The 27,430-nt window shown below is 49.2% G+C and overlaps 1 protein-coding gene across 6 annotated transcripts in view; it reads right to left on the reverse strand.

Moving 5' to 3' along the window:
- Positions 1–27,430, reverse strand: part of LOC143188245 (protein bric-a-brac 1) — a 175,904-nt gene that overhangs the window by 147,151 nt on the left and 1,323 nt on the right. The gene's annotated exons all lie outside the window — the stretch shown is intronic.

Here is a 27,430-nt window from a genome sequence, read left to right on the forward strand (position 1 = left end):
CGGCACTCGACTAATTTTCATCCGGAAAAACTGCTGGGATGAGCAACACAGCAGGCGAGAGGGGAGGAGAGAGAGGAGAGGACGGAGGCGCAGAGTGGCAGCGGCGTGCGCGTTTTAACGCGCGAAACAATATTTACAAAATGATGCGACCGCAGTCATCGCGGCGCTCGCATCGCGGGTAAATACACGAGGGGGAACGATAAACAGAGCGAAAATTAAAACAACAAAGTCGTCGGGCGAAATCGCGTGACGCAAGTCCGCCTCGTAAATGGCATCTAAATACGCGTTTCTCGTTGATCGACTGTCAGTTGGCTTGTTCGCGACGACCGCGGGGCTACCGTCAAACCAAATCGTCGATTTCCGTTTCGGGCGAGTACCTCGCGCGACTGGGTATCGAACAAGCGATTGATCGACTGCTGAGAAGAATGTATAGCATAGAGAGGTCTTAGAAACGTCTTAAAGAGATCCAGTTTGAAGTCCTAAAATGTTCAAAAAGTGTCTCTGAGATGTTCGATGTTATATAATATATTAGTATGTCTTGCCTAGATTACACATCGTCTAGGTTACACAGCAGTGTGTCTTTGGGACGTCTTAAAAGACATTTATAAGACGTCTAGATTACGTCTGTACGAGGTTCAGGCATAAAACGGACTAAATTAGACGTCTTCAAGACGTCGTGTGCTATCTGGGAGTGAACGATGTAATTTCTTCGTCAGATAAGTCGCTTTGGTTATCGCCCTGACCGCGGTCATTGCGCAACCACTTCGATTATTTAAATAACAATAACAATAACAATCGTAATAACGGGCAACACAGCATCCGACCAATCGCGGTTCTTTTATTTTCGTCGGTTCGCGCATGTCAGAACGACAGGCCACTTTGCAAATGGATAAGCGCTGTCGCGATCTGCATGCCTCAGTTATACAGGATGATTCACTTTCGAAACGTTAAAGAAACAACATTGTAGCTGCAGGATATTCGAATGCAAATAACGAGACCACTCGGTCAACTTTCGCGCACCTATTTCAGCCCCCCTGGCGCTGATTTCACGGGACAAATAATACGGAACTTGTTTTTAAATTCTGTTATTCCGAAAGTGTAACGATACATCGGTCACGACGTAGATACGGTTGGGAAAAAATGTTCCTCAACTCTCTAGCGCTACAGCTGCGTCGCGCTGGAGTAGTTTTCAAGGGATCCAGCTCATTGAATATGGGTGAATCACACTGTAGAGAGAGACTTACACTGACTAGCCTCGCTCGCCTCGCGCAATATCGTCGTTCGAAGTATGTCATTGTGTAAACATATTTCCATCGTTATCGCACACTCGCGCCTCGCGTTATCGTCATTTGCTTTTCTTTTTAATCGCCTATCGCTCGCGGTCTCTTCTATTGTTTTTACGCGCGTGAGATACGAGCGAGAAATCGGCGATATCCCCCCGAAACTCGCGAACGAAGGCTCGCCAGAAGCGTGGCGTAGGGGTGCAGAGAGAGAGAGAGAGAGAAAGAGGGTGCGCAGGATCGCGAGGAGGAAAGGAGGCGACGCGGAAGTGGCTTCCTAAAACATGTCGTTTCGCTGGGCTCGCGATAAAGCTGAATTTATCTGTTCAGGATGAATCACGGTGACGGATGTTCCGGAGGGTGGTCGGGCTGCTCGTGTGCACCCCCAAGTGACCACCCTACCAGCGTATTATTCATTTTACCGTAGAGTGGCGCGCGCGTAGTCCGCGCAACGCGGTCTATAACCGCAGTCATGGAAAAACACGCACATGCGAAGGATAATTACGCGTTAATAGCTCTTAATTTATGAAATAATTTATTATATAACGCGGGACGCGGCGGTGGCGGCGACGAGACGGCGGGAGGAGCGCGGAATGCAGAGAGCGCCGAGGACGGGACGGGACGGGTCGGGTCGGTTCGAGGCGAGGAGCGAGGGGCAAGTGCGCGAGGAGCAAGAGGGAAGCTGTGAATGCAGCGGTGAGAACGGAGCGACGAGACCGCGGACGACACGTCGGCCAGGAGAAAATGAGACGTGGTTGCCAGGAAGAATCATTCGGACAGCCGTCGAACCTGCACCGTCTCGGTTAATGCACTTTTGCTCCTCGAATCCGAAGGCAAACGGGACACGAGCCATTCATGAGCGAGATGAATGACCCAATACTCTCATGATCCAATAAGTGGACAACCTGAACATGTGAATGTACACGTCCTGAAACATCAATTGCATTCCAGTAATTGAGTATACCTAGTGCTTTATGATACTATTTCTTTGGCTTTTTATTAGGTACATCAGAATTTAAGCTTGAAGTTAAATAAAAGTAGGGACAGTGTCTAATATCTAATAGCGATACTGAGACATAATTGGCTACTGGGTCTTTTACCTTGCTACTAGGATCTCGACTGGAGAACCCAACCCTTCGCATCGATAGGTACTATTCCTATCCTCTGAATAGGAGAAGTCCCCTAGAAAGCGTTGCTTCTAATGTTTTCCAGAGGATTTCTCGTGGAACATGAACGAAAGGTACATCCCAACCCCTTTCCGTGATTTGCCTCTTCCACCCCATCGACAAGACCATCTTTCTCCTCCCGCCCGTCTCTTTTATTCTCTACGACGAAAATGTATCAGTCCTATTGCATAATAAAATTGATACTATTACGAATAACGCGTGCATTATGCTCAAGTTTTACGAACGTCTAGCATCGCGCGCTCGCCCAGCACACAGTTACGAAGGTTACCGTATTATTGCAGCCTTCGCAATCTGCATTGTTGCCTCTCAGCTTTTAATACTCTTTATTGTCTCTTTTATAACCAGAATGACGCGCTTCTTTCAGCGCCAGATAAATTACACGCGGCATTGTACTCCTAATTTTAGAGAGAACTGGAAGGGGCACGGCTCTCGAACGTGCTCGTGCCGTTCCACGATTTTCGTTCGCGATCTTATTCTCCATTTAATCGCAGCTTGCTGCCTGGCTATAGGCACAGCGGTCACTGAATAAATAAACCTCGATGATCGATAACATTTTTCTTATATCATGGTCTACCACCAATCGCGTCGTCCGCTCCTCGAGTGCCCACTAATTCGTCTCCATTCGCTCTTCGATCATCGATTCTGGTGGCTGGGTTCGCTTTCGTTCGACGAAGGCGCGGCGGAGAGTCGACTCCAAGGAATACAATAAACGCGCGAGAATAGCTATAACAGAACGCGTCGTAACTGCAAGAATCGCCGTCGTAAACGGAAATATTACGTGGCAGCGTGAGCGCCGATGCTTTGACATCAAGTCTCACGCGTGCTGGGCTACAGTTTCACTGGAATTCAATTCTCGCTAGGGGCAATTCCAGGTCTGAGCTGGATGCTCTTTAAAAAGTACGAAGATCGCCTCGATAGCGTCGCGAATGGAGAAGACACTGCCGCGGCATCAGCGAGGGATTCAGGTCTCCTGAACGAAGAGGCAGCAAGTCGCGCGGCGCGATCCCTCGACGACACAATATTGTGCAAAACATAACGTATTCAGCGTAAGCGCTAAGTAGCGTTAAGTGGGTCGAATTTACTCTGCGCCTTATTATTTCCACTTTATATGCCAGCGCGGTTCCGTGTGTGCGTAGCTCGCGAACCTCGCGCGTGTGCCGAGCCGTGCGGGCTGTGCGTGCGCGGTAGGATGTGGCTTATTGCCGCGAATCTAGGTTATGTTATCCGCGACGGTAGGAAGTACCTCGAGAAGCATACAAGCAGTAGTTCCAACCGTTTGGGCGACCACTCGTCCTTTGCCCTTTCAGGGAAGGCGTAAAAGTCTTGAGTATTCCAGCTATTCCCCACAGCTATCGTAGCTAAGTCCCTAATCGAAGGGACTTGCATGGAGGCAGGTGATGGATTAGAGACCACTTTGGATTATTTCGAAGTTCTATGCATTTTGGAAAATCGAATCAGAGTCAAAATGAGTCGAAGGGATCTGGTCCCATCACTAATCGCGAGACATGCCTAGAGGTAAGTCTCGTGTGAGTCACTTCAGGAGACAAGATCGAAACTCTTGAAATCCCTCGGTTCGTTTAGACTCTGGTCACTTTCCATACCGCGTTATATGGAAACCGAGTTACTGTAGTAACTGATGTATATTGTTCACATGTATTTCGTATTCCTATCATATCTTAAACTTAAGTATATAATAATCACAGTAATTGTACTCGTAGGAATAACTACTGGTTAGCTTAAGCAATAAACATCGGTTGCTAGCAGTAAATCTGCAATTCTCGAAACTTGTGAAATCGAATATTACGAGCGGTATTGTATGTACCTGAGGAACTGGATGGTCGATGACGAGCGAATGGCGTTAGCGATCACAAAAGATCGGTCTATAGGACCTGGCGAGTGAACCAGTCGGGCAGCGAGATAGCGGTAGGTACTTATCTGCGTATAAAGCGGCGCAGTGAAATCTGCATATAATATTGATGCAATTTGCCATTAGAATGGCGACGGCACGGTCTAGGATGTGGGCTCTATTCTGTATGCGACGACTGAATGGACCGGTTCAATTAGAGAATCATAAGTTGTCGTGATGGGGCCATCCTGCAGATATTACCCTTCGTACGGCCCTGAACCGACGCGCATCGTTTTTATTATCATCGAGTATCGGTCTCGATGAAATACAATCGCCGATTATATAAACCGGAATAATCGATAGGTATGCCCGCTCGCGTAAAACTCAATTTTTATTAATTACGCCAAATTGAACGCATTTAAATTACATAATGCGAGCTTAACGTTTCCACGGACCTTAATCGTTCTGCTACCCCTTGCCTCTCACCCCTTCCTACCCTTTCCCTTCTCATCCCTTCTCGCTCGATTCGCGAACCGGACAATACAGGTGTACTCTCGGACTTGTAACGTAACAGAGATTGTTCTCCGAGGGCAGTGCATGGACAAAGAGCGCAGCATTTTTGTCTCCCTCCAAGCCCTCCGCTGTTCACCTCTTTCTCTGCTCGGTCCCCTCTGCACTGGAGGACTTCGCAATTATTAACTCCTTTATAAAACAATGTTCGAAATGGTCCCCTGACACGCGAACCTAACGCCGCTAATGAAAGATTCGAGATGCTGAGCCTGGGGCCTCAGCCACGTTGCGTGCAAGTACGCGTAAGACGAATGCATGGATGACATTTGCGGATTGATCGATGCCAGTGCTAGGGAACGATTGCAAATCAAGTCTCTCGGGCGTACTTTCAAGGTTCAACGGTGGATTGAAGAAAAGCAGTTGGTTCTGATGGTTCGGTCCCGACACGTGGCGCGGCAACGCGCCTTTATCCGCACAGACTACGACCATACGATCGTAATAGGATTTATAATCGCGCAGAGACGCGAGTTTGTGCAACGCCAATGTTAGACGACCCACGTCGCGTCACGACTACTCGTATTATGCGGCATTATATGCGTATTACGGTAATAATAACGACAGCAACGACTACCAAGACGACGTCGACAACGACGACCATCCCCACTATGGTAATGAATTTCATTACCGCCTTCTCGCTCCTCTCAAGCACATAGACACGTACGCGTAGCGTACTGTGTATCTGCCCTTAACCTTTCCCTCTCTCTCTCTCTCTCTCTCTCCCTCTGTCTCTATAGGTGCATCCAAGTCTCTCCTCTGATGGCAGAAGGAAACGGGGTCACCAGGAACCAGGGTAGACGAACGACATGCGGCGGCCCATCAGTGCGCGAGCCTAGGGACTAGCAGATGCTCCGCTAGCTACCGCGTACGATTTTAATTACTATCGTTATCGTATTTGCAACTTTAACCTATTTAATAAGTCGCAATCGCGCGGTCGTTACGTCGTTCGCGGGCCGCTGCAGAGGCAGCAGCTGCGCGCAAATTGCGACTTGTCTAATCGCTCGCCGACAGCTACAACTCTCGCTTTTTTCCAACGACTACGCTCGCGTTTGCCTAGAGTTTGGCTTTGCTCGAAGAAGGAAAGCATCGACGGATCGTTCAGCGCTTGGGGGAATCGTCTTTGAGCACGAAATCGTGGGGCGAGGAAGGGGGAGAGTCGTTCGATCAGCCCCCCTCCGCTGAACACCGAGAGCGTCGATCATTTCTAGCATTACCCACAACTCGTTCCATTTAATCCATTAAACGCACACCGAGATAATTTCCTCCCCACCTCGTAATTCGAGTGCAAAGTCGTTCGAGTGCATATTACAATACGGCGCGCGCGGCTTCAGACATAAAATCCGTGCCCGCCTATAAATGGAGCTGCGTCAGTTTACGGCGGAGAATCGCCAGCGCCCGATCTTCTTTTAAGAGTCGACGACGAGGCGATTTTAGAACACCTAATGAGATCGAAGATAAATAACGCGACTATCTCTTGAGGATTTAAAGGGTTACGCTGCAGGGGAAAAAAGTGATACCACAATAGCCAAGGGCTTTGGTCGTTTTGTCCTGTCTGGAACTGGTAAGTTTGCATCTGGGAAAAATGTGGATCCATGTGATTACAGTAGATAGAATCGCCTGATTGCATAGACACTTTCAGATGTAGTGTATTATTGACCAAATTAGCCACTCATATAGGAAGACAGAAAATTACTACTATGTGAAAATGTATCTTAGGTGCAACCTTACCAGCTCTGCACAGCGCGTGAACGTAATAGGTAGAATAGAATGCTCAATGGCAATTCGGTAAAAGGCGTCGTGTCCTTTTGAGGATCAGCCTGAACCTTGCTGTTTCACCAGAGTGAATCGAAGAAGAAATATTAATTCACGTGGAGGAGTATAAAATGCTCCTAGAGAAGTAGATTGTCTGCGTGTGCATGTTAAATAAAAGACTTATTTGCTGCATCATCGCGCATTAATTACACTCGCTCCAGTCCTAAGTTTGATTTCGCCGAGTTGCGGAATCGTCGGGTGCATTGTTCGCTGACGAATTTCCATTCGCACGACGAAAGTGGAATCTGAAGCAGGGGTCATGTTTATAATAAATTCGGCTCGGTATAAAAGAGGTGACGAATCGCAACGATTAATCGAGACACGGGATATTGAAATGCTGCGTAAAGTCGATACGGCGTAAAGCGAAAGTTCGACGTTCTGTCCCGCAGCGTCAGCTGTCACGAATTTTTCAGCGTTATTAGATCGCGGCAATTTACGTCATAGACGTGCATAAGAGGAGTGGATTGTCGAAGAGACAAAAAAAAAATAGGAAAAGAAATACGCGCGGTTATCGGCAGGACTGACCAATGTGTCTCGCGCTCCTGCGCGATATTTCATTATTGTTAACGAGTTTGTTTTCGAAGCAAAAAAGACGGATAATTGATATTTTGATACGCGAAATTTCATCAAATCGCTCGAATACAGTCTCCCAGAGTTCGTCCCGACGCTCAAATTCAATTTCTTCTAATCAAACGTATTTTCGTGTAGCAAATAAACGTCTGGACGTTCGATAAAAAGTTCACGGACCCAATGTGTCCAACGCCAATGGAATCACCTTTCCATCCACAAAATTACGATTGCGGTTATTCCAAAGGGAAGATGCACGCGCATGTTTTTCCTTGGGAGTCTCCAAAATTGAAATTGAAATTGAAATAGTAGTGCAGCTGGATCTATAAGTAAACGACAAAGAATAGCAAAGGTCGCAGAATTGCGCATTACCAAGTACATTATAATAGACTGGTACGTAAGCGTAACCAATAACGAAAGCCGCGTATGCACTCGTGTATTTCCGTTGTCGTTCATTTCGCATTCTATTAAGCTGGTGCATATAAAATACGGTTTTTTTAATATTTCAAATTTTCCGATATTTGATCGTTAATCATTATATACCTTCCGTATATAAAAACAAGCCGAAAATAAGCAATCAACTTTTTTAATCCAGTGTCGAGCCAATAAAAAATCAAACATTAATCTTCTAATTTCCCTTTTCGACTGATTAATTCACGGATTCATCCACTGCCTCATTTTTCCCCGAGAATTGAAAGCAAAAAATACTTCATAATCGTCAAGCCAACGTTCGTCGGACAGCAGACCTGTCGCGTATTAAAACTTGTTTCCATCCGTCTTACAGAGGACGTGAATTTTCAGATTTCAAATTTCGATTTGATATCCACCGTTTCTATATTCAGCTGAAAATATTTGCGGCGAAAAATATCTCGTCTTCTGAACGAACTCTGCACGTATGCAGCTTCGATCGCGACGTTCCTAGGAACCACCTGGTGGCATGCTAGATGCTCGAAAAAAAAATGGAGCAGCGTGGTAACCCGCGAATTGGCTCCCTCGTATCGCGAATGTAATAATTCGATCCGAGTGGAGATTCGCGGAAGAAGCGGAAGAAGCGAAAGAAGCGAAAGACCGCGTTTTCGAGCATCGCGACGGGCAGGAGTGCAGCGAGCACTGGTGGCCTGGCGTTCTTCCTGAAAGTGCTGTACGGACCGTTTGTAGCGAGCTAAGCAAACGAAGAGGTCCCTGCATTCTTTACAGCGGACAGGCGCTTCTCAAGAGCGCCACTTTGCTCTCTCCCTCTCTTTCTCGTTCCCTCGGTCCCTTCCTCGCTTCCTTCTCTTGCTCTGCCCCTCGTCTCGAGATGACACGTCGCGTCGTTGCGTTTGCACAAGTAGGCGCGTGTAGTGGTGCGCGAGTGGTCGCGCTCGCGTCCACGTTCGCGCTGCGACGACGATAACGCTCGTATCTCAGTCCCCGAGCCCCTGGCACGACGCTCGCGACCGAGTTCGAGCCTCTTTCTCCAGTCTTATTCCAACGAGACGGCGGATTTTTCTACTGGAAGAGCGTCAGAGGTGTCATTGCACGCGGGTCGTTTGCCTCGTCATCGCTCGATTTCGCGGCATTTTCTGGCTGCCGTGAGTCACGAAGAGGCCCCGAGACGACTGCCGATTCGAACTTCGAATCGAAAACCGCTGATTCAGCCTCCGCGTGACGCGACCCACCACGTGACTACGATCGGAATTTTTAGAGAACACCGTTCTGAAACGATGACTGAAGAACGAGCCTGCTCGTGGCTGTCTCGTCTCTCGATTAAATGCTGAAGACACGTGCCAGCTTTCGAGGAAGCAAAGATCGTTGCGGAGCAGGCTGCAACCGACCTACTTGCAATCAGCGATCTTCAAGGGGGCCTATATAGGAAGGTCTTTGAGAGAAAATTAATTACCTAAATGGTCAATGCCTAATTTCCATTATAATTTCATCTGTCGCTACGAAAGAAACGCGAAGAATGTCCCTTTCGCGAGCGGCGAAAAGAGGCTTAAGTAGCTGAGCCAGCTGAAAGCTCGAATGGCGCAAGGAGAGTTTGAAAACGAAGGTGAAAAGCGGGAGAAAAAGCGGGGGAAAAGTAGAGGAAACGATAATCGCAGGGGCGCGAGTTGCTCGGTCCTCTTCGATTAAAACGGTCGGCCGGACGTGAAGCGATCCAAGAACAAGACGGGAGAGCCCTCGTGGTATCGCTCGCGGCAACAACTTCCAGTGCATTGTCGCGAGCGGAACAAAGTTTCAATTACGCTTTAGCATCGCCCAGCTGCCTCTTTTCGGTTCGACTCTCGAGACCTTCGCGAGGTTTTCACCGTTGTGTCCGCGAACCAACCAACCGACTCGCGACCTTTCGTCCTCCTTTCTCTACACTGTTTCGCTCCGCGCTGCCCTATGGCTTTCGCTGTTCACGCGGCCGCCGAAGAAAGGAGCGAGAGGAGCGGGCCGAGGGCCAGCCAGAGCCGAGGGAAATCGAGGAAGAAAGCCGCGACGGAGAGTACAAGAGGACAAACGCGCGAAATAAACGCGGAACTCGATGTTTTTCAAGCAGTTTACTGCGAGACCGCGAGCAGCACAAGTCCCACGCGAACTTCGGCGTCAATTATATCCGCGGAATAACTTAACGGTCCCTTAGAAACACGCTGAATGGCCTATTCAGACGTTCGTTGAAGGTTCTCGAGTGTTATATAATAAAGAGCGCGTTCCGTGCGGGCATGACGTAAGTCTGCCAGGCGGTTCTCGAGGGTGCGGACCAAGGAGCTTGGATCCTTTTACGCGCGCCAGCCATCAATCGGAAGCACTAAAAATCAAGACGCGTTTGCATAGTCGCAGGTTTAAACAATTTCCCTGCTTGAAAGGAAGCCCACCAGCTAAGAGATCCATTCAAACGAATAGAAGAGTGAGAAGTGAAGACCTCAGAGGAAGAATTTGATAAATCACATTTTATAAATTTTATAGGGGGGTAATTTCAAAATTTGAGACAGATAAGATTGCGACGAACTATTTAATAGTTCATATTTTGACTCGTCAAGTTATTTTTCTGTAAGCTCATTCTGAAAGTGGTTATATCTTGGTACTGGTTAAGATTTTCATCTTTTCAACTCTGGCATACGAATGCACAACCCTTTAACTACCAGATAACATAAACAACAGAAAATCGACAAAAATAGGCTTATCGAGTTCTTCCCCTGTGATCTTCAAACAATATAGGTGGCAGACTCGTTCTGACCTAAGGACTGAGATCGCTGAAACGTTTACAGTTTAATTAAAACCAGGGATAATCGACGAGCATTAGGTATCTATTATTTGTCGTGAGAATTCGTGGCTCGCCTCACGTAAACAATCTACGAACGAGCGATTGCAAGCACTGTGGATCGATATTTCTCCGCTGTCATCTCGTCGTCGCGTCTTTCTCGTGGAAGTCGTAGTCGTCGAGCAACGCCCAGAAGCGGAAAAGGAGCACCAAGCGCTCAAAGAAACTTTGCCGCCTCTCCGTGGCAAACTACGCGTCAATCGGGAAATCGTGACTGGAATGCGTTCACGCGACAAGCTGCTTCTATCGTATCGTTTTCTTCCATCGCATCACGATCGGCCGATGCTGCGAAGATTCGTTAAAGCAGGCTAGCAAAGGCTACCACCATTCTTCTTCTGTGTTTTCCTTCCCCCGCGTTGACGCGCGTATTACGTATAGCAAATAGGTATGATATGTAGGTACATGCTTGAGCTAGTATGGACTGAAATCATTGTATTCTTGCTATAGTACACGCTACGCTCTTCTTCACTATTTTATACTATAGAGTATGCTCCATTACACTATTTTACGCCACGTCTGCGGGACTTTGCAGACTCCCGGAACTTTTCTTAGACTTTCCCTCGACCTTCTTTGGATTCTTTTTGAATTATCTCGGGGCAGACGCTACCACTATGAACACCCAGACTGTTTATTAGCTTTGACCTTCCTTGATCATTCCTGATTACTACACAGTACACTGTAAACCACACACTATGCACAGTAGTATATACTACAGTATATACTGTAGTGTACAGTGCAGTTTATACTGCACTGCAATGCAATACAATAGTGTATTGTAATGTTTAACGAGAAATTTATGTATGTTTCCCCTAATAGATTTATTCAAGCTATCTCTAGATAGCGTAGCGAGAAAAAATTGCGAGATAAGGCATTGAAAAGTTCTCCAAATAAGATGAAGCCTCAAAGCGTTTCTCGGAACTGCGAGCAGGCGGTAGCTTCTCGCGTTTTAGCTGATGACCGTGAGAATAAACGTGGGAACCAGCAAAAAACAGGTGAAAGACTACACGCGACTAGCCTCCAGCCAGCTGCGTAAACAAATAATCGGCTGTCTTTGGCATGCTATAGGTCGAACCTTTCGCGAGCTATTGTACAGAGAAACAGAGCACACGCGCGCAAAAGATAGAGCGAAGTAGACTACAGTATTACCTGCTCAGGCTGCCACAGCCACCGCGAGGAAGAACAAAAGCGAGCCGAATAGTATCCAGCTCGCGGTAGAGTTTCGCCCCGTCCCCTAAGTTGCAGGACTCGTATCGAGGTAATACTGTGCAGGCTTTTTGTCTGCTCTAGCAACTGTCCAAGATTACCGTCACGACGGACTCGTGAAAGTTTCGAGGACGAGAAGCAGAGGATGCCGATGTATTTCTCGGCGCGAGAGTTTAGAAGAAAAGTAACGTTTCGGTGGGCTTGAGACGCGTCACGAGCTAAACTGCTTTTACACAGGGCACGGCAACGATCTTCTTGGCGGCCGAATTCCAGGAACGGTCGTTCGAGCGAAGGAAAAAAAAAAATAACGGAGCATAAAAGCGCGCATAAAACGCTTTCGCCGGTTCGCGATAATCCGACCAGCGAAACAATATCGTTTTTATTGTTCGTGCCTGGCTACGATAATAATATTTATTTCCGTGGCGCATTAATTTTTTCCGGAATGCGTCGGCAGCTCCGAGAAACGCTAACCGAGAGCAGGTGTATATCGTCGTAACCAGCGAACAATGGCGGATTCGCCTTGTCCGCGAATCTTCCACGAACGATACTCAAGAATTCGATCGGCGATTTGCCGATCGTTCAGCAACGGGGGGGAAACTAATACGATTGCATGTAAATTTTCAAACGAGGATTACAGAAGTGGTAGCAGAAGCGGTACAAAGGGTAGAAGTCCCTGGACGGTGGATCGAGAATCTCGGCGTGCCCGAATACGTAAATTTGTCCGCGGTAAGGAAAACGGTAGACGTGCACAGGTGGAAGAGGCAAGCGCGAGGGTGAGGGAAATTCGAGGACGAGGTCTCGAAGTCTAGACGAAGGCGACGAAAGGGTGGACGATCGAAAGGACGAAAGGCAGGGTTCGACTCGAGCGCGAGAAACGAACGAAGGTGGTCAAAGAGAGTCGACGACAGGGTCGACGAGATAGACAAGGCGAAAGAGAGACGAAAGGCAGAAAGAAAGAAGGCGGCGTATTCCAGGCGTATATGCTTTCCAGGGTTTCCACGAGCGAAGAATATGACGGGCGGTGACGTCAGCCTGAATATTTGAAGGGGGCGAGACTTCAAAAGAACACGTGTTACGGTGCTAGGACGCCGTTTAAATAATGCAAAGTCAACTTACTCTCCTCTCGTCCCGCTACGCGCGTCTTTCTTTCTCTCGGTGTCTTTCATTGCCTCCTCCTTCCGCCCGGTGCGTCTCTGTCGGCTCACGCCAGCCTTCCCTCCTCCCCCTTCACCCTTCTCTCTTCCCTCTCTCCCCCTCGCCCCTTCCGTTCTGGCCACCCCCGCCGGCGTTCCGTCTTTCTTCGCTCGCTCGATCTCTCTCTGTCCCAGTCTCGGCCTGTCCCTCTGCCACGGTCGCGGAGCGCCGCTCTCTTTCCCTTTCTCTTCCTCTGGCAACGCGCTCTTCGACGCTCGACTCGAGTCCGAACTTCGTAACGATCGATGTGCCACCCTACCGTATGTACCGAGCCCGATGAAACGTTAATGCAGCGAGGATCGCCCGTTCGTGCCAGGAATTTCGGATTTCCCTCCAACTCGTGCCCGCCGTCGATTGCTCGACTATCCGTGGCCATTGCCGTTACAAATTAACGGAATCGAACTTTCTTAACTCGCCCCTCCCTCCTCCATCCCCGTCCGCTCGACCCACGAACCTCTCTCGTCGCCGCGACGCGACGTCTTCCTACCCCACCGACGCTCTCCTCGCACAGCCGAGACTCGGAATCCGATCAACCGGTGTTTGCGAGGAAACCAACCAGTCGAGGGAAAAAAGCAGGGCGAGCGTGCACACCCCTTCGTTTCTCTTGCTTTCTTGTTTCGAATAGGGACGATGGAGGCGCGTTTAAGAGTTCTCTTTTGACTTTCGAGGAATGTTTAAACGGGGATAATTCCAGGGGCTATGGGTTAGGTGACTGAAATTACACAGGGAGAGTTGGCTGTCGCTATCCTCGTCACTTCTTGGAAGTGACCGCTAAGTGGCTTCAGCGGGACGAATTGAAAGTAAATGAGCGTGACCTGAAGGAAATCCTTTACTGGTTACGTCGTACATAGGTATCTCACATGCATTCATTTTTTATTACTCTACCTGTTTACCCATTCTGAGACGAACGACTCGGAGGAAGAAAACCCTCGAGAATTCCTAGAAGCAGACCTCCCGCGACAGTTGGCCAGATCTGGTCCCGAAGCATGGGCAACTAACGCGAAGGCACTGTATCTAGATCGAGTTTTCGATGTTCTCGAGGGTGAGGAGAGAAAGCGTGTTGCGAAGACACGGTAGACAGGGGATCGAGAAATCTGAATAACCGCGGGAGCCACTTGTTCTCGGCCCCATCGGGTCGAATCGTCGGTGTCAGGAGGTTCGAGCAGCGTGGAGGATCTCGAGCGCGCGGATTTGCGGGTCACCGATCGTGCATGCTCGATGGAAAGAGCCGGAGAAAGGGCGGCCAAGTCGAAAAAGAGTGAAGAGGGAGAAGACGAAGGATTAGAAAGCGAAGTGGGGGAGGCGTTCGGCAAGTGGGAGGGGGTATCAGGGGGTGGGGTAGATCGGGTGGTAGGTGTGTAGGAGGTTGTGGAGGTGGGGGGGATGGAGGAGACGGTGAATGAGTCGTGTGTGCAAGCGATGCGATGCACGTGCAGGTGCATCGAGAGTGGGGCGGCAGGAATTCGCGCTGTCGCACCCGCGCATTTACCCCACCCCCGCGTTGCAGGGCGCAGGATTATGGAACCACCCCTGTGTACGAGGCCCTCTGTTTTTAGTCCCGGTTTTTTTCACCGATTGGCCACCCGTCGTGCAGCCGGCGGTGCGCCGTTCGTGGACCGAATTCGCGTGGGCGTTCGTTCGCCGCCGCGCCGCTCGAACCCATTCCGTTCGGTTCCCACGAGCGGACGATTTACCAGCCAACGAGGAATTCGGCCGCGTTCCTCGAGGCTGTTGGCTACGGCCGCGAGACAAAAGATGAGCGCGATTATCGATCACCCGCTCGGAAATCATGCCAGCGATATTAAGCTTCTAAATTACACCGTCCCCTGCCCTCCCTCCCTTCTTCCCTCGCGCCCCCTCACCCTATCCCTTCCCTCTCGCCTCGCATTCGTAACTCGACGACACGCAACGCGTATTTCGCGATCGCGAAATCTCGTTAATTTTCCGCCGTCGGGGTTCGCGCGTCCCCGATATTAAAATTTTACGTTCCCGTGTCGGTCGTTGCGTCGGGATAACGTATGCGCGCTTCGTCGGCTGACCAATCGCGAAAAATTCGACTGGATCCGCGAGTCGAGGGGTTTCCTTATCGCTCGAAGAGAGGCTGGAAGAAGTTTCGAATCGGTGAGCAGCGCGAAGGTGGCGACGTCCCGAGGAAATCGCGAGCGTGTTCCCTGTTGTGGGTGAGCTCGCGTGCCACGCGACCGTGTAAGTCGCGTACGTGGGCTTTACACGTGTACCAGCACGTTTTACGTGCTACGTGGTAAAGGCGCGTCAACGCCGCTGCGACACTTCACGCTTGGCGACCGAATATATTAACCTCCTCTCCTCCCCTTTTTCTTGCCCTTGCTCTCGGTCTTCCTGCACTTCTACTTTCGTTTCCGCCGCTAGTCCCCTCTACGTGGCAGGCGGCCCGTGAAAAAAGGGGTGAACGATCCTTTCAAGTTTCCGCCTCGAGGGCGAAACTTTCATCCTTCGCGGCTTCTTCGAGACGAGATTGACGTCGCGTCCAATCGCTTTCACGCGCCTCCCGATTCCTTCTCGTATCGTTCGATAGATTACAGTGTAAAGGCGAATTTAAACGTTTCATTTTGGCCGACCATCGGGGGTGATTGATTCAGAGTGACAAGTGTGACAACTGTTTTCATCTGCAATTGATTCGAAGTGAAATGTCTAAATTCGTCTTAAGATAAATGTTCCAGGTCTTGGATGCTTAAGATACACCCTGCTGTGCTTAAGTATTTGAACACTTTCACGTCATTAGAGATTCATGAATTACCTACATTTTTTATTTATACGTTACTCTCATCAGTATTTAAAAATCTTGTATAGATGATCGTCTAAGATGAAGTTCATAGCCAAAACTATAGCATAGAATTTTTCTTGGTGTATTTTATATACTCCAATAATGTGGAAGGGTTAAATATTTATACACAGTAGCGTATATCCCAGTAACTAGACAATCTAAAAATGCATATCCCGATATCTAAACTGCATTCCAGTACCTGTCTAGAATATTCTACGATGCTTGTATCTGTCTCGTAGATATTGTTCTTTATTAAGTAGATTAGAATTTAAGCTTGAAATTAAGCAGAATTAGCGTCAGTGTCCAAGTACCGAGACGCGACTGGCTACTAGGACATTTACCTTAGACTGTAGCCACTTCGGGTCCTCTATCACCCGAGACAGCGAGGAGGCAACAAGGAGAGAACGACTGGCCATTTCGCTGGTCGCGTTACGTCCATCTAATAAAGATTCGACGCCTAGCTGGCGCGTGACGTAAGCCGACGCGAGTGGGCTTTCCATCGAACGGGAATCTCTGCGAGCGAGCATACGCGCAGCTTCCGTGCCGTGGAAAAAGGGATCGCTGGTGTATGTACGGTAAGAACGGTCTAGCGATAACGCTCGCTTAACGCGCCGCGAATCCGACGAGGTCGTGACCAGAGGAAACGCGTTTCGAGGAATGTTTTTGCGCGGAACAAGTTTTAACGCAATTACGAGCGACTCCTGGCGCCTCTCCGCCCCTTTCCCACCCTCTTTCGCACCCACAGCTTCCGTGTCGAGACGCTCCCTCCACCGCCGCCTACCCTGCCCACCCCCGTGTCTCATCCTTCACTCCTTCCTTGCCCCGCTGTAACAGCGTGCCAGTCGGTTCCTCTTCTGACTCCTTTCCACCGTCTTCCTTCCTACCACCCTTCGCACCCTTCCCTTCGCCTCTTTCTTCCCCAACTGCCCTGCTACCCCGCCGAGTAACTCGCCCGCGAACCTACTTTGCTCCGTACTTTATCTTTATCCGTTTTTCACCCCCTCGCGCCCTCGACTCAACTCCACTCTGCTGCACCCTCTCTCTCATCCTCCTCCCTCGATCCCTCTCGTTCCTTCTGCCCTTGCTTATCCTACATACCCCTCTTCGTCCCCTGCACCCCCTACGCCTCCTCCTCCGCCGCCGCCGCGCGCACGTCATACCGCATTATTTTCATTTTATCGTCAGCAATCTTGGTTAATGCAATACCCTCCATCGTCCCAGCAACTCTTTTTTTATTTTCTAGTTGAATATTCTATCGCGTTACCGGCTGCTGGAAGTCCGAGCAGAGCTTCTTTCCCTCGTCTCGCGGCCCCTGTCTCCGAAAGACCGCGAAATTGACTTTGTCGTCCGACGCGCTCCCTCTTCCCCCGAGCTGTTTCGTGGAACAGTCGCGGGGGCTCGAGCGCCCTTGAGGGACAGGTTCAAAGGATGAGCGATCAATTTCGCGGGCCTTGAAGGAGAAGTCCTCAAGGGCTGCCGCGACACAGTTTCCCAGCGGCTGAAGTCTTAATCGCCCGTCGATCGAACGAGCAAGAGTTCGAAGGAAGCTCGCCGCGAGACGAGAGACTTTCTACGCTCCCGACTATCGCCGCGTGGCCATTCCTCCATCGACTTTGTTTCCGCGAGTCACCACACTGTGTATAGCCGGGGCAAGACATTGCGAGTATCGATCGCCAGATTAATTTGTAGTCCAGACAATGGGCCGCCATCTCTCCCGTTCTGCCTGATACGACGGACGTAACGTTGCGTTGTTTCGCTTATACTTTGCTACGTTTCGTGCCCGCGATCAGCTTTTCGCCATTTCTGCGAGGAAGCAGAGCCAGAAGTCTTCCTAGCGCCACAAGGAAGCTAGTATCAAACGTTGGCGAATTTGGAGCTCATTTCAACGAGGCCTTACAGCTACGCTTGATAGCGTCCAGCGGAAACTTTTTAAGATATGATTCATACAGACTGAAAAGATCTGTACCAATATTCTCTCATAATTATGACACTATTCTCAGTTTCGCTTAAGCAGAGGAGAATTGCAGATCTTTTATTTATTTGTAGGATCCCAAATCAGTTAATTGACTGCTCACAAATTCTTCGGCTAATCGAATTTAAAGTAGCAGCTAAAACTTAGCGTAATATGGATCTATTTAGTATTAATCTTAATAGGACAAATATAGGTGCTCAAGACTGTATTACTAGAATTGCCACGGCAGCCAGTGAGTACAGCTGGTGCTTAAATTTCTTCCGCGGTGCTCTTAATGCTTTCAAAGCCTCTTGTGTCTCAGCTCTTATATACACCGCGCGTATTAATAACCCTTTTTTTCCAGATGAACTTCTCTTACTACTTGCAGAACTTGGGAATAGTAACCAGCGCGATGTGTTCCACAGGTTTACACTGTTTGCTACTTTCAGAGACTATTAGCTTCAGCCGATCGGAGGAAGAGAGAAGCAGAAAGAGGCAAGACAGGTGCGGTGGTAGACGCACGCGTTTTCTCCTCTGAGACGCAATCTCGACGGTACAATGGAACATAGAATTTTTAACGGGCGGATAGGAATATGAAACGAGGCGCGAGACAATGGCTTTCTCGAGACCGATTTGCCTTTATCTCGATCCGGTGTTTCCTACCAGCCCAACTAATCTCGCTTCCGCGAGCCAACTTGTTCCTAGCGCTAAATGTTTCCTTTTAATATCCGAATACTATTATTTGGCCGTCTTTCGAAATCGATTCATTTTAACCGCTAATCCTCTTACCAAGAAGCGATCTATTTTTTCAGATCTATTTTTCTGTTTCTTTCGTCGCGGAGAAACAATTAGCGTCGCCTGGAAGCGAGGAGGGAAGAATACAGGCGGCATCGATACGTTCATGGTTCCTCTCCAGCGACGTTGCAACTTCCCACTGGCGGACAATATCGCCTCGATGATTGGCGATGTTTGAAAATCGATCGAAACGGAGCGGTGCTCGTTTAAATCGGATCGAATGAATCATATTCGCTAGAAGTATCGCGACGTGAATCATCGACACGAATGAAATTATATTCTACCGCCTAATAGTAACGCTCGGCATTAACCGGCGCGCCGTTCCGACAAACAAATTTGAGCGCATGACTCAGCCAGCTCGAACCATATGTAATATGTACAAATATACGCGCGTAAGCGTGTCGAGCTCCTTCCTCGAAACTCTTTGATCGGGTCACGGGAGAACGTTCGATCGAGCTTCGAGGAACGAGTCACTTTTTTCGCTTCTGTGAGAAGCGTCTGAGAAATTTGATCGAACACCAAACAGGCCGATAGTTTGCATCGTACGAAACGAGACGCTTACTTGAAAAAGGATCCAATAAACTCGTCAGTACTCGCAGCTACGCGAATTCGCTCGTCGATTCACGCGATTACTTTTCTAAAAAGCCACCTGAAGAACACGTACTCGTTCTGCATGTTATGAATATACAGTAATTAATCGTCTTACTTTGTAAATCATTTTTTTGCGTTATGTAAACTAACGAGACTGTCGCGTCTAAAGGAATAAAAATATGCGTTGATGAAATGAAACTAGAAACTCAGGTGACATCAGGTGACATCAGGTTCAGGTAAACTTATCCCCTGCGAGACTCGAGGCGCGAGTATAACCGCAGGAACACAGGAAAATGTTTTTAAATTTCTCAGCGCGTGGAGAATTCTGTGGACGCGGAGAAGTTGCGTTCCATCTGCGAGGATTGACGGTGAAAATTCGAGGAAGCGGATTTAAACGCGGGAAAGCGATTCACGGTTCGAGGCATTGAAACGTAAAACAAGCGGCATACGATTCGCGGTGTCGGCGGCGGTTGGGGCGAGGGCTGGGGGAGCTCGACGAAACGTCCCTCGCCTTTCGCGTCAGAATTAAACGGGCATCATCGCAGCGCGTCTTATTTCTATAGGTCGCGCGGTGCCTTTTATACGCGCTCGAGGATTCTCTTTTTTTTTCCCACCTTTTTTCTTCCCTTTTTTATTTCGATTCGATGTCAACGGTAGCGAAAACTCGGATATGCGCAGCAACGAACAGCGAGGATTTTATTGGCTGCACAGGAGAACGAACCGAACAGGAGGAACAGAAGCGGCGTAGGAGGAGAGGGATGAAGGGAGAATGTAATCGAATATCCTAGAATTTAATTCTATCGGTTCGTCCCGCGCGTTCGACTTTCATATCGCGCTTTTTTGCGACAGTCATTAAATCTAATTTATCGCGGCGGCCGTGTGGCGTTTCAGGGGACGCGCGAATCAGCCGAAAAAAAGGGAGAGGCCTGGCGTTTTTCGTGGCTCGGATCGAAGGACCCCGTCGAACGAACCGTCGGCGTCGGTTCTTCCGTGAGTCGCGTCGTTTGTCTCGATTCGCGAGCAATTTCAATCGGACAGGACCGGTTAAAAGCTCCGAGCTCTGAAAGCGGGGGAGGGTTGAAAACAGTTCGGTTGTTCTGCGTGCATCAAGGGGTGGCGGGGGGAAAAAAAAAAAAAAAATAATAGAACGAGGGGATCGGAAAGACGACGATCGATCTATGATCGAGCGAAACGAGGAGCAGCGGGAGTGTCGTTCGCGCAGCGTGGGGCGGCAGATAACGACGAGAGGTTATAAATCTCCTTCCGGTCGGAATCGGGAGCGAAGCAATCTGCGGAATGGCCCGGTCATCCGTCCATCAAGTCACGCGTACCGCGACGTACAGTCTACGTATTAATATATCTGCGAGCCTGAGCGGAGATCTGCGTACGCGCGCGCTAGTTGCGTACGCTCTCGCTCGCTCTCGCTCGCTCTCCCTCGCTCTCTGTCGCTCTTGCTCGCTCTGCAGCAGCCGACGAGTCGCTGCAGGTGCACCGTGTGCACCGCGTATATCGTGCATCGTGTATCGCGTATACCATAGGATGTATGGTGGCTGGAGTGGTGCGGTGGCTTGGCGGCAGGGTGTTCGGTGCATGGTGTATGGCACGCGGTGTGCTTGGCGTCCTACGCGATGCGCGATGCGCGGGACGCGTCGCTCTCGCTCTGGCCCCCTGTATTTATGCGCGTTTCGATGGGAAAAGGCAGCGCGCAACTCGGACGCGACGCAAGATAATTTCTGATTTACCGCGGTCTCGTCGGACCGACAGCCCGCCGTACATCGCGGACGGAGATCCATCCCGCGCCGCATTTTCAAAATGGAAACCCTCGCCGCTGCCCTTCCCCTCTGCTCACGGCTCTTCACCCTCTGCAGCCAGTCCCCGTGCTTCATCTCTGCCCTCGAGTTCAGCGTGCAGTCGCAATCGACGGTGTAACTCGTGCATCCCGAGCCCACGAGTCCTCGAACTGCTCTCCGAGTCGATTCACTGGTTCGAAAATGCGTCACGAGTCCTGCGAGCCGAAGACGCGAGGCGAGAACACTCGAGAGCGCGACAGTTTGAAAATTCTGAACGCGAGATTTCATTGAGGCTGCAGGAGAGGACTTGCAGCATGGCTTGGTGTTTTACAATCATTGGAAAATTATCTAGGAAATTGTGACAATGTTTAGAAGAATTTTTCTGTATGATTTTTCGATTATTGAAGATCATAACGAGCGTCTATTGGTACAGATCTAGAGCCTAGATTCGAGCAGGATTTTAGCAACACAATATGCAATACGACACCGCTTATTTCTTCTCCCACTTTTGAATATCTCTCAATACCCAAGGAGGGAATTCGTGCGGCAACCCTGGTCGCGACTGACCCATGAAAAATTAACGACAGAATGGAAGAGTCAGGTTTCCTCAAGTATGGTATTACAAAATAGTGGAACGATAAGAAGCAGACGTCTGCTCGACTTGGACCCATGCTTCGGCTCGTTACATTATTACGAACAACTCCTTGCGGGAATTTCGAAGGCAAGTTTGTGGCCAGGAATCGCGAACAAGTGTCCTTCCACTGTCGTTCGGTTGAATCTTTCACGATCGTTTCGCGGACCTTGTCTCTCCTCGCGCGTACATCTTTTAAGAACGAGCAGGTTTCCTCCCTGCTCGGTGCAGCGGGCAGATCGCTCGTTTACCGAAATATCCAATCGCTATGACTATTTTTGCGCTTTGACGACTCTGGAAATCGTCCCTGCAACGCGTGTCGAGTCGCTGGCCAAATACTATCTCCTCTTATCTCCTTGTACAAACAAACGCAGGTATCTCGTTTATGCTGAAATTGTTTACGAATTATCTAACGCGTGTCTGCCAGTCATTGCCTAGATTTCCCCTCGACTCTTGAAATTACAGGCTGAAGCACGAAACTGATCCAGGCGTGAGATCTCGATTTTTTGCTTTCAATGCGTTCGAGTGAAACGCGAAGAGTCGGTGGCGTTTGCGAGGAAACTCGATACAAGTTCTCTCAGAAATTTCAACAACCGCTTGGCAGAGGGCTGGTGGAAGGGCCGAGAATATAAACGGTTTTCCGCGAAGTACGCGTTCGTCTCGCGGCAACCTTGGAACAAAACGACCGGGAACGAGCTGCGAGGGAAGAGATTACCGAGAAAGAGAGCAGCGTAGAGACAACGAAACGTCGAGGAGCGAGGCGAAAGAAAATTCGTAAGAAGTCGGCGAAGGTGGGAAAAAGCTGCGGTCCGCGCGTCAAAGCGTCGCGAAAACAGCGGAGATCAGAGATTGCCGCTCTGCAAAGCGAATAACGACATTAGCGGTGTCACGAAACGAAAGCAGGGAAGACGCTTAACCGAGAGAGGAGATTAAGAGACGGAAGGGGCGAGAGAGAAACGCGAAAAGGGGCAGAGGGAGCGCGAAGGAGGGACCACAGAAAAGAAAAAGATGGTCAGAGCTAAGCGCTCGGGCTCCTATGTGGTCCGGTTACCCCGGGATTATATTCCAAGTATTGCCATTATGCGAACAGTTTCCTAGGAAGGCAATTTTCGAAATATTTAAAATACATACAATTACGGTGGCTAAGCCGTCCCTTATTATAAAATAGTCTCCGCGAAGGACAGCTACGTAACACACCGAACCGAAGAGCCGGTTGCCTGCGGAATCTTCGACTCCGAATCCGAGTCCAGAGAGCCCATCATCCTCTCCTTCCTTCCACACACGACGAAATTATTTATTTATTCATTTCAACGTGGCCAACGTTTTATACAATTTAAATTACAGTAATGACCAAACAGAGGAAACAGGTAAGGAAAAAGAAAAAAATAGGGTAACAAATAAATATAATGGCAAGTAATACAAGCGCAATGTGACTAATAAAGTGGCAGAGATCCAAGTGACTTGAGCTACGTGACAAGCATTAATCGTGACGTACCGCATATAAGACTGAATTTTTAAATGCATATAGGGTAAGTGTACCTAATACTGGACATTAGCTATATCTTTAAAAAATGAAACTGCGAAAATAATAGCAGGGAATCCCTTCTTTACCTCTGCAGCATGGCCACTTTATTGCGTTTCATTTTTCAAAGCTATAGCCAACGTTCAATATTAAATACCGTCTAGTGTTAGGTACACCCATTCTAATGAACTACCACAGCTACTAATGAAGTCTACAGCGTCGCTTAAAGCGATTAGAGTTCGTAAGTAGTCGATTTATACAGTTACTGCGACCATAGAACGTACGATGGGATTCTACAGCTAGAAAAGAGGGTTTCCTTAGTGATTGTTTTCGCTTTGGGACACACGGAGAGAATTTTGAAATTATAATCGGTGGACGCGCACGGGTAGCCAGCAATTTCTTCCTGTTCCGTCCTTGCGGCTTAGACCGTGGAGACGCGCGGCTGCCTTGACTCTCGGCAAAAACCAACTCGGCCCGCCATCGCCGGAAGCTATATACCTACGTGTACCCTCCGTATCCCCGCCTTTACGTGCACGTCGCGAGGCTTACGCGGATCGCGTGCGTACAACTTCGTTGCGTGCGTATCGCACCCGCGCGAAAACAAGAAAAACACCGCTGCAAAGAGAACTGGACCGTATAAGAAAATTTCTACTTTGTAGAAACGCGAGGTAGAGTCTTGAGAACGTTGCTTGACGTAGGACGTAGGTAATAAGCGGTGCAACTACCACTCTGTCTATATCTCCTTTTTATTCCCTCCCTCCTTCTTGCGGGTACGCCTCGGGGTAGAAATATCTGGATTCTTATTTGGTTTCAGGATCTCCCGGAAGCTTCTAAATCTGTCGTCTCCTATTTTCTGCTAAACAACGAAGACCCTTTGTGACCACTTTGTCGCAAGACGCTTTATCGACCACGCGCGTCTAACGGCTTACTCGGTTGTAGTGGATAGCGATCGATGCACTGTACTCAGACAATTTGCAGTCAATGGACCTAAGAGATGTCCTGAGGGTCGGTTCCCTCGCGCCCCCGCCGCAGAGGAAGTCCACAGGGTCGTGCGTGACGAGGTGAACAGGAGAATTGAAATACAGGGGAACTGGGCAACAGGAAGCATATGAGACATCTAATATTTAAGCGAACGTATGATCAGATTCTCGGGCTACGAGTTATTCTTCTACAAAATACACAAAAGTGATAGTTCGACAATGGCTCATGGTTCATTCAAACGCACTCGTAATACGATATTCAGTTATAGAATGTGCGTGACTGAAATGCATAGGAAAGAAGAATTCGAGGAATGTATACCTACGCGATAGAGGCAGAATGACGGATGTCAGTGTATGCATTTCTGCGTGCGCGAGGGTGAGTGCCCTTAATCGCGACCGATACGTAGGGAGAGTCAAACTCAAAGTTATAGAGTAAAGAGAACAAGGAATTAGCTGCACAGTTTCAAACGAGACTTATTATTTTATTCATTTACCTAATGCCTGAGCACCCTTGCTTAACCATCCCCCTCGAAAACAGTATACCTCAGTAACGAATAGGAAACAGGACTCTTCTGCTCCGATAATTCTACGCAGAACAGTCTTAAAATTGCATCCGAAGGAAGGTCAGTACTTCAGAAAACGAGGGGGGATCGTGGGAAGCTCGCATTATCAGGCGGCGCTGGCTGGCAAAGGGACGATGGCACAGCGAAAGGGCCAACTTAAGATCGGAGTCGCGATAGACGAAAGCTCTCAATCACCGTTCGACAGGCGGCGTAATCGACTCGCGCGAGCACGCTCGTAGACGGCGCGAGGCTTTCTGCCTCTGCGCCCCGAAAGGAAGGGTCCGCCCGTCACACATTTTAATACATCAAACTTTTCAATTTTGCCGCGGCTCGTATCGCGACGAGCTCTGCCCGTCGAAATGACGCTCCTGATATATCGCTTAGGTGGCCCGTTACGCGTTCATCAATTCGGAATCGATACGCGTGCGTGCAGGCGAGAGGACGGTTGCGTAGAGGTCTGAGCGAGCGGAGGCGAGCGGAGGCGAGCCGAGGGCCGCGCGAAAACACAATCAAGACCGTGCTGCAAAAACACTAATTTAAACGGAACGAAGGAAATATGTAGTCGCATCCGTTGTGTATCAGGATGAATGGCCCTCGCCTGGTTACTACGATTCACGATTTACCGTTTTGCGACTTTTTTCCCTCTCTCTTTCCCTCTTCGCCTTCCCTCGTTCTCCGTTCGCAAACCATCCGTCCGTCTCTCGACGCGACAGGAGCCGGTTGACTCTCTCGAATCACTGGCCACGCGTTACGGTGGGGAGAGAGAGAGAAAGAGAAAGAGAGGGATAGAGAGGGATAGAGAGGCTCGCAGGGACGAGAGCCGATAGCGTGAAGAGAGAGAGACGGGGAAGCGAGGAGTAGGAGGACCCACGAGGTAAAGCCGTTATTGCCAAAAAGGATAATACGAGGGAAGATTAAATTTTTTTCGAGCCGCCCTTTCAAGCTCTACCAACCGCGTGATCGCGCTTTGCTGCTTCTCGCGTTGTACATTGTGTACATTTTTACCGACCTCCCGCGTCCATCGCGAACGCTTCCGAAAACCGTATCGGTGTCTCTCGAAACGAGTCCTTCAGCGATTTCAAGGACCGCTGTGTTTACCAGAAGCCTGCTGCTTCTCGTTCGAGCGATCGAAAGCGAAAGACAATTTATATTTAAATTCCAGTTTTATGAAAGCTCTTAATCCGAAGGAAATCCTTCACTCGCGGTTGAGAGGATCCTTTGCCGCGGCTGAGTCTTTAATAATCCATCCTCGAGCGACGCGGTTCTCGGAGTATTTCTCGCGACTTGGACGCGGACTTGAGACGCGAAAGGTGTTGACCACAGGTCGGCTGTAATTTTCCACGATCCACGGATGACCCCTCGAATTTTCGCGGTGGCCGATGCACGATGCTCGAAATGCCAGACCGTACGTGGCTCCTCTGTTACGTTTGCCCGCATCAATTAGGCATTTTAATCGGAAAGGCCTCGTACGCCGCTGCCGCGGAATAGTTGCGATATACTGCTGTATTACGATAGGAGCAAGCATGCCCGGAGAATTGGAACGTGGTTGCGTTAACATAATGGAATTCCACGGAATGTTATACCCATTATACATACCGGATTGCGTCATCAGACCGATATATACCCACGATAGAAAAATAATACTCGGCCTCCGACCACCGAGACTCGCTTCAATTTTCTAAATTGACCAAGGAACGACGATACCTCGACGCTCGCCGATTTCCATGGACGAGCAGCCCGGATCGATCTCGATCCTTTCGAGGCGAACGAATTCAATCGACGGTAATCGTGCGCGATTTACGTTAGCGAATGCGAACGAGTTTTTTACGAAACAGTTTTTCAGCAGTCGCGTTGAAAAATAGTAGTACATACCTATCGAGCTCAAAGGAAACGTTTTCATGCTTCTCTACAGACGAGAGATAGACAGGCGAAACACGCTGGTCGTCAGCGGGCATCGATCGAGACCGCGGGCAGGAAACCTTGTCGTCTAACGAACGTTCCCATAAAACGAAGATCGACTGGCAATACTACCTCCATGCCATCTCTCTCTCTTTCCCTCGTCATCGATATTCCTAATGCTCGAACGATCTAGCTAAACGTCGACGTGCTACCTAAAACGTGCGCGCGCGATCCTCGATCCACTTCGAACGAGCCCTCGACCCGACGAAGGACAGACGAGAGAGTTGCGAAACGAAGCGCGGTTACTAGCTGTTCGTTTAATAACTTGCGCCGGTGGCGGACGATAAATAATGCAGGAGACACCGTCGTCCCGATGTAATTAACGAGAACAGTCGATACCCGGCGTGTGTCACGTATGCGCGAACGAGCGCGTAGTCAATATTTGTCATTCGTTTTAACAAAAAGAACGTTACAAAACGGTCGGATGCTTCGCGTCCAAATATTGACTATGCTCATTGACGTTCATTGATACTCTCAATTAGTGCACACCGTCGAAGCCGATCGCCTGGTAATTGGACCTCTCCGCCAAAGGTACGGTCCGCGGCGCTCGGTCTTCTGGCTGCACGACGTTTAGCGTAAAAACATTCACCCCCTCGTTATTGGAAACCTACCGACGCGACCGTGGCCTACGATTCCTCGCGAGTATGGTCGAAAACTGATGCGCCAATTAGAACCGCGACGCCTTTTCTCGCGACAAACTTTCTCTTCTCTCGCGCGGTTCTCCCTTTGTATAGAAATAGGAGTAGGTATACCTATATCTACACGCCATAGCGTGTATTTCCAGCGAATTTTACCAACGACAGGTTGCGATCGTTAGGCCACGATAGGCATAGAATTTCCTGCGAAGCTTCTCTAACCGTAAATTCAAAGCAGCGCTAGATGGTCAGCGAATCCGAGAGC

This window comes from Calliopsis andreniformis, chromosome 2 (assembly GCF_051401765.1).
Source record: "Calliopsis andreniformis isolate RMS-2024a chromosome 2, iyCalAndr_principal, whole genome shotgun sequence".
Taxonomy (NCBI): domain Eukaryota; kingdom Metazoa; phylum Arthropoda; class Insecta; order Hymenoptera; family Andrenidae; genus Calliopsis; species Calliopsis andreniformis.